The sequence below is a fragment of the Hibiscus syriacus genome, unplaced genomic scaffold (genome assembly GCF_006381635.1).
Source record: "Hibiscus syriacus cultivar Baekdansim isolate YM2019G1 unplaced genomic scaffold, ASM638163v2 tig00111847_pilon, whole genome shotgun sequence".
Lineage (NCBI taxonomy): Eukaryota > Viridiplantae > Streptophyta > Magnoliopsida > Malvales > Malvaceae > Hibiscus > Hibiscus syriacus.
The window spans coordinates 1,057,975-1,067,040 of record NW_024063200.1 but is presented as its reverse complement, the minus strand read 5'-3'; positions in this window follow the sequence as shown (position 1 = coordinate 1,067,040).

Below are 9,066 nucleotides of genomic sequence, written 5' to 3'. Positions count from 1 at the left end.
ATTTAGCCATTCTTATGGTAGTCACTAAATGGAGACATTACTTTGAAGGAGTTCCATTTGTTATCAAAACAGACCATGAAGCACTTAAACATCTTTTGGAACAAAGACTCACCACCTCTATCCAAAAGAAAGGACTTACAAAACTTTTGGGGTTGGATTATATAATTTTGTACAGAAAGGGAAGAAGCAATTTGGCTGATGATGCTTTATCTAGAAAAAATGAAGCTGAATTACAACAGCTGACTATGACAGCTATTATTCCACAGTGGGTTCAAGATCTTGAAAAAAACTATACAGAAGATGACTTTGCTAAGATTAAAATTGCAGAATTAAGTATCTTCACAGATGATAACAGTCAATGGACTTTTACTCAAGGAGTTTTGAGATTTAACAGGAAGGTTTATGTGGGAGAAACTGGAGGATTGAGGCAACAAATCTTGACCCTTTTACATGCATCTCCTTTGGGAGGACATTCAGGAATTCAGGCTACTTTCTATAGAGTTCAACTTTATTTTTATTGGCCAAAGTTAAAGAAACAGATCAAGGATTTTATTGCTCAGTGTGAGGTCTGCCAGATGACTAAAGTTGACCATTCTCACAAGGCTGGTCTCTTATAACCACTACCAATTCCACACCAGGCTTGGGATATGATTTCTATGGATTTCATTGAAGGATTGCCATCTTCAAAGAAATTTACTTGCATTTGGGTAATTGTTGACAGGTTTACTAAATATAGTCATTTCATTCATTTAAAACATCCCTACATAGTAGCTGAATTGGCAAAGCTCTATTTAGCTCAGATTTATAAACTACATGGGCATCCTAAGTCCATTGTGTTAGATAGAGACAAGTTATTTACAAGTGTTTTTTGGAAAGAATTTCTGAAACAGGTTGGCACAGAAACTCACTTCAGCACTGCCTATCATCCTGAAACGGATGGCCAAACTGAAAGAGTAAATCAGTGTGTTGAGCAGTACTTGAGGAGTATTTGTTTTCTTAAACCCACTATATGGGTTGATTGGTTACCACAGGCAGAATGGTGGTATAACACCAACTATCACACTACCTTAGGTATAACTCCATTCGAGGCTATGTATGGTTATAAACCTTAAGTTTTATCTTGGGGTGGTCAATCAATGGTGCAGACAGTACATGAGTTATTGGAACAGAGAGATGTTATGAACAAGATTTTACATGAACAGTTACAAAGGGCACAAACAAGAATGAAAGCATATGCAGACAAGAAGCGTATAGATAAGGAATTTTAGGTTGGGGATAGTGTTTACCTCAAACTCCAGCCATATCACCAAATGTCATTAGCACTTCGCAAGAACCTTAAATTAGCTGCTCGATTTTTTGGACCCTATATAATGATTGAATGAATAGAGTTAGTAGCATATAAATTAAAATTACTCGATCATTCAAAAATTCATCTAGTTTTCCATGTTAGTCTCTTAAAGAAGAAGATTGGTGAACAACAGATTACCTCGTTCGATCCTCCGGAGATTGATGTTGAAGGCCAGATAAAGGTCTATCCGGCTGCTGTTTTGGCCAAAAGAATTGTGAAACGTAATAATCAGGATGTTACCCAATTCCTGATTCAATGGAAGAACTTGGGGAAGGAAGATGCCACATGGGAGAACTACACTGTTTTACGAGCACAGTTTCCAGGATTTGATCCTTGGGGTCAAGGATCGACTGAAGAGGGGGTATTGTTATGGTGTAGCTGGAGAAATAGAGAAGAGAATTGGGGAAGAGATGGAATTAGGGTTCAAGGAATTAGGAACTCGAAGGCTAGGGATTTATGAGAAAGAGGAATCGAGAAATTTACCTGATGGAATTGTGGTTTTGGAGCAGACCAAGGGAGATAACCAATCTGATGGGTATGTGGAATCGGGTCGGCCTGATAGAGAGACCCAAGTCATTACAACCATTGAAGACCAGGAGATGATGACAGCCCAATCGTGAAGCCCAAGAAGCAATCTGTTATAGGAATCTAGCAGTTAGACTACAAGACAAAGGCAGTGACAACTGTACACAAATAATTGGCTGTTGTTATTAAATATATGTAACAGAATTGTAATTGAGAATTATACTGAGATTTTTCAATGCAATTCTTCATCTTCAACTTTCTTCATTTCTAAAATCCACAATTCTATTACTTTCTTCATTGCAATTGTGACATATTCATTCACAAGTAACCACTAAGATTCAAGCAAAAAATAAACTAATCTACGAAGAAATGATAAAAAAAAAGGGGTGACCGAGCTTATCCAATGATAGCAGACGGTGGCACAATGATATGGCAATGATGGTGGGACAATTGATTGGACTTCGATCGAAACTGCACGAGAAGTACAATGGTGAGAGCTGTTGTTCTTGTTTGGTCTGCTTATAAATTTACGCGAAAAATTATGTGCAAGTATACATAATCGAACAAGTAATATAGTAGTGAGTGAGTATCGTCTCTATAGGGATTGGAGGAAATCAAAAGTTAAGTTAAAGCACTAAACAAATTATCTAAGTATAGTTAGTGTAATAGTATGAACAAACGACAATGTTGTGGCAAGATGAAATGTGTGCAAATAGAATTTCAATGGTAATGTGGAAAGGTAACAAATGAAAATTCTATGACAACATTTTGTGCCAAAATGGAAGAAATAAAAGTTTGTAGCCGTCCTTTCACTCATACCTACCTCTCTTTTTTCCCAAAAGAATCTCCCTTAATTTTTGGGCATCATTTCCTATTTATACCAAGGGAATGCCCTAGAGTTTTGTGCCAAAATTCCTTTATTACTCTAGATGACATTCCCTTTACGTGAAAGGGTATAGAAAATTGGCAGTGGTCCCCTCCTAGGTGGCTGGACAACTGAATCTTTTATGAAAATATCTTCAGCTCTTTTATCTTTTTGTGTGCCCATAAATGCCATCCATACTATTGTAAAATTCTTTTCATGCTTCACCATTCCAAATTATTGCGAAAATTCCATTTTCTCACCTTTGGCTCTAAGCACCTGCACAACATCAACCAACACAACCTTTCCCATTAAGCAACACCGGTTGCAATATAAAATGCTACAAAAAATTAAATCCACCAAATAAAATGATATGATTCTAAATGTGCTCTAAGAAAACCAATAACTTTAGTGATAATGCCTTAAATATATCCTTTTTATAAAGTTATCACACCCCCAAACTTAAGCTATTGTTTGTCCTCAAGTAATGAATAGTAGTCAGCAAAAGAAAAATGCTATGGAAAAGTTCAAATCAACATAATCATGTGGGATATAATTTTATCCCTCAGAATAATTAGCTTCAACATGCTAGACCAATTGAAAAATCAAGTATTGTTCCCTAGGGTAAGATCCTTTGTATGTGTATGTGCGTTATTGTATCTAGTCTATGCTTAACAACGTTAGAAAGTTTCTAAGCAATCTCTCTTGTTTTTGTATTGAATTTAGTTATCCATTAAGCACACAATTACTCCCGTTTCCTTAACACTTAATAATTTTTTTAACACTGCTACAAGGGGAGTCAACCTATCATACCTACTTTCCTATACTTGAAAATGAAGTGGAGTAAACACCCCATTCCCTAGCCTATTAAGCAGAGTCATCTCGTGACTACTTTTATTCACTCATATGCCATAGCTGCCATTTATTAAAAGAGAGTATCTAGGCAATGCCATAGCAAAGAGGAGTGTCATCCTACAGTTATGCCGAAACATTTATTCGTAATTAAACACAATTCAAAATATAAGGGAGTTTAATTTAGCCTTTAAGCTTTCATTTAGCATTTAAGTTCATTATCAAAATTTTATGCTAAGGCATACAAGATTTCTTTCATAAAAAATTTCTAAGTTTCTTAAGCATAGAAAAAATACAATCGTGTATCCATGAATCACAAAGAATCAAGTCCTAGACTTGGTTCTATCATTCTCAACAATTATGTACATTCAATTCTAGCCATAAAAAATATCATCATTGGGCATCATCAACTTATTCCAAACAAACTATTCCAATCCTAACTAATGCCATAACAGCATAATTCTACTAACACTATTAATGCAAATGTATACTATGAACACTACCTCCCCAAACTTGAAGGATGCAGTTTCCTTAATACATGAAAGCTAAACTAAAACTAAGCTAGATGAAATGCAATGTAAGGTACCTTGACTAACATCTAATTTGGTGGTGGTGGAGTTGTCTTGTGCGCGACGTGCTTGATGTGCTGCTTCCTTGGCTTAGTAATGGGTTGTTCAGGTTCTAGGGTGGTGGGTAGTGGCGTGTCTTCCTCAGATTCCTCAGGTGGAGAAGTCCAAACGTGATCGACTGTTCTCTTCAAGTGATGCTTGGTCGGAGGTGTTGCAATTTGCTATGCAGGAGGGTAGACATCATCATCAATGTCATCGTATATGCCAACAACAATTGAGTCACCTCTTTAAGTGGGTGCAACATCCACGAAGGCAATGTCCTTGGAAAACATGCTTGTGAATATATTCTACTAAAAAAACTAATATTAAAATTAAACAATAAATAAATAAAGTAAAGAAAAATAAACAAACACACACAAATCTAAACAAAAATTACTATAAGAAAAATTAAAAAGGGTTGAAGGGATACAAACTTCGAAACATTCTGAATGGATATGATCATTTTGTCACATTCAATTGGAGCACCAGAATAGACCAAAATTCCCCACACATATAACAGTTCCACTTTCAATATGTTTTACTTGGGCATGTCGTGTCTTCCATATTTGTTCGTCGTCCCTTGCCATCCATCACAAGATTTAAAAAATCTTGGATATCCTTGAAGATTTTAAGCCAATAGAGCTCACATTGTAGGACCCTTGCAGTAGTCCTTGCTCCTCTAAAGTGTTCTCCACATAAAGTTGAATGGTAGTGGAGTAGGATCTCCTCTTGCTCTTCTTTGCTGTATTCATCTTTTAATAATTTATTCAACAAATTCTTTGGAGAGGTAGAGGTCATCCCAATGACAGTAGCAAACATTATGCATGAACTCGTTCTTTCCCTGGCTAATTAAATCAGGAGGAAAAATACCACTAACAAGAAAATTAATAATGTTAGCATACCACAAAAATTTTGTGGCAAATAGTAATTTCTCATCATGAAATTCCTCCTTGATCTCTAATGCATTCCTTAGTTCTTTTTATAATTTTTAGCCTAGAAAGATGGACAAACTGCTTGGCTTTCCATGTCTTTCAAATTAGTCATGGTCCAACTTAAAACCTTTTTTTGTTGAGCTAAAATATGAATCAAACTACTTTCTTGCTCAAATTTAAGATTACAAAAAATATTCACATGCAAATTCTCATCGGAACTCAAATAATCGTATTCAACATGTGAAGGTAAGGGTTTTAATTCTAAAGTGGGTGGTGCACAAGTGAGGGAATGGGAGGAATAAATTCAACACAATCTAAGGGTTCAAAATCCATACCTGGTCTAGCTATGAATAAGCTAGACGGTTGCACCTTCTTTGGAATTTCCTTGAGCTCCTGTTTGTCTTCTTCATCGAGCTTCAAGTAATCATCAATGTGAAAAAAATTACTGCATCAAAATTTTGCAGCTTCTTCTTCCATAATAGATTCAACATCTTGAAGGGATTGACACTCCTTAGATTCATCAACAATATTGAGAGTGTTGAACTTTGGAAGTTACCATTTTCTCATCCACTCCTACTGGTGAGGGGTTATTTTTTGCTGTGGCAATATTTTCCTTATCTTTAGTGCTTTTACTCGTTGAACCCTCAGCCTTGTCTTTCATCGAAGGTGAGTCTTCTTGCATATATGGATCTTTATGGACAATGTCATGGCTTGGCTCCTCGAGTGTCTCCCTCTAAACTTAACATCTTTTTAGATCTGGGTGTCACTTCATTGGGTGAGTTCACTACACTACTCTTTTCCTTAAGCCTTAGTGACTTCAGTATCACTAGGAAAAATATCTTGTGGGCGTACATGTAATGTTTTAGCAATTTGACCAACTTAACCCTCTAGAGCTCTTAGAGATGAGCCATGGCTTTACAGCAATGTGTCTTGACTTTGTAGTAAAACTCCTTGGTTTTTGATAGATGTATAATGATCTTGAAGCATAGCCCTTATAGTTGTTATAAAATCTTGTATGGTAGCCTCCAACAAATTGGTATTTGATGGAGATGCTACCCCCTTGTTAGAATTTTTCCATAACATATTTGTTTGAAAACCTAGGGATTCAGTCATGCTATACTGGCAATTTGAGCTGCTGGCGTTGTTGTCTCCTTGATTCCCCCATGAAAAATTAGAATGCTGATGCAATTTTGGATTATAAGTGTTCAAATAGGGGTTGTCATTGCCTCGATTGAAGTTACCCATGTAGTTTGTAGACTCATGGTTGTCAGGGTATTCATTAACATGGTGATTGCCATAGAAAAGTACACCAGAAGAGCTTGTAACCTTGACTTCCTTCACTTCACTAAGGCATTCTAGATTCTTTAATGTGTTGGTAATGGCTGATAATTGAGCTGAAATCGATTCCTCATCATCGAGCTCAAGTTCTTCACGAGTCTTCATCCCCATTCATAGTCTTGAAAAAGAGAATTGATAGTCATTATTTGTTATCCTATCAAGGATATCAAATGCTTCTTTAGGTGACTTATCCAACAAGGTACCATTTATTGTAACATCTACCATCATCCTCATTGGAGCATTTTCACCATGGTAAAACATAACAACTTGCATCCAATCGTGAAAATCTATGGTTCATATACTTGCATAGCAATCCTTTGTAGCAGTTCCAACACTCATACATTGACTCGTCATCATCTTGATGAAAAGATACTATGTCATTTCTAAGTTGAGTTTTCATGTTAGACAGACTATGTTGTAGCAAAATATTTTTTGCATAAGTTTGACCATTATTTTATCGAACGAGATGAAACTCCACTATGCCATGCCCTAGCTCGATCTTTCAAAGAATATGGAAATAAATTCAATTTCAACACATCTTCACTCACACCTTACTATCGAAATGAATCAAAAACCTCTGAAAATGCTCAAACATGTTGCATTGCATCCTCATGAGGTACACCACCAAACTATCCAATCAAGTCCAACATTTTGAACATCACCGATTTAAGCTCAAAATGGGGCACCTAAATTGTTAGTGCTATAATTCCAGGTTTGATATCGTCCAAGATGGGTGATAAATAATCTCTAATAGTTCATGGTCAAACTACATCCCATCATTACGAATTACTGCAATATTTGAATTTGCAGATCCTTTACTTGATTTTGAACTTCGTACATGATTCCTTGAGCACGTTTTCCTCGGGTCATGCAACAACACAACACTAAAAAGGTAAACAAAAATAACAAGTAAAACTATACAAAAATAAAGAAGTAAAATAAAAATGATATAATGAAACTGTTAAACTTCCAATTTCCATCCCCGACAATGGCACCAAAAACTTGTTTGTGTTTTGTGTGTTTATAAATTTATGCGAAAATTATGTGCAAGTATACAAAATTAAACAACTAATATGATAGTGAGTGAGTATTGCCTCCACAAGGATTGAAGGAAATCAAAAGTTAAGTTAAAGCACCAAACTAAATTATCTAAGTATAGTTAGTGTAATGGTATGAACAAATGATAATGTTGTGGCAAGATGAAATGTATGCGGATGAAATTTCAATGGTAATGTGGAAAGGTAGCAAAAGGAAATGATATGACAAACTGAGATGTATTAAGTGTAACCAATTAAAAATGCTAAAGAAAATTAAATTAAGAATCTGGGAATGAATAAGATAACTGGGAACCTCACACAAACAAGCTACAATGGGAATAATTGGTAGGGTCACTAAGGAATCCTAAGCCTTGTCTTCTAGAATGGTTCAAGCTTCTATGGCCTAATTGCTCAACAGAGTTTACTAAAAGTGTTCCTAGGCTATCTCTAGTAAGGAATCTGACAGATAAAAATGCTACGACAATACCTCTCAACATGAATTGTAGCAAAATCTTATCGATTAAGCACCACTCCTTTTAGTCATTGAAATCCTATCCTTATCTCTAAGGTGGATTAGGTTTTAGTTAGCAGCTAAAACCCATTGCTCAAGTTGATCTTCACCTATCTCTCTCGAATAGTAGGCATCGAACTTAAGAAATGGAAACTATCATAAGCTCTTACAATCTTAAGTAAATGAATACAATGAGCAAAGCAAATAATAAACATAAAAACATAATCCATTTATTAAGACAAACACTTAATCATCCATAGTTAACCCACACAAAATAAGCTTAGTTCATGGTGGGGTATAAACCATCCAAATAATTAATTTGTTCCATAAAACCCATGAAAAAATAATGGAATGAAAGCACAACGGTAAAGGAAACTCCCAACGTACCTTGTCGTGAGCTCTTTTGGGCCACCGTGAACCACCTTAGCAATGCTAGCTTTTCTTGAATGCTTAGCTTGCCACTCCCTTGAGCTTGAAAATGGAGGATACCACGAATAAGATGAAAGGGGAAGAAAAAAAATTAAAGCTTGTAGCCGCCCTTTCACTCTTTCCTCACTTTTTCTACAAAAGAATCTCCCTTAATTTTTTGGCATCATTTTCTATTTATACCAAGGGAATGTCCTAGAGTTTTGTTCCAAAATTCTTTTAATACCCTAGGTGAAATTTCCTTCACGTGAAAAGGTGTAGAAAATTAGCAGTGATCCTCTCCTAGATGGCTAGGAGGAAGAATCACATGTGGGCTGGATAGTTGGCTCTTTTATGAAAATATTTTCAGCTCTTTTGTCTTTTTCTATGCTCAGAAATACCATCCACACTGTCACATCATTCCTTTTATTCTTCATCATTCCAAATTATTGCTACAATTTAATTTTCTCACCTTTGGCTCCAAGTACTTGTACAACATCAAAGAACACAACCTTCCCCATTAAGCAGCACCGGTTGCAAAATAAAATGCTACGGTAAATTAAATCCACCAAATGAAATTATATGATCGTAAATGCATCTATATGATCCTAAATGTGCTCTAAGACAACCAACAACTTAAGTGAAAAT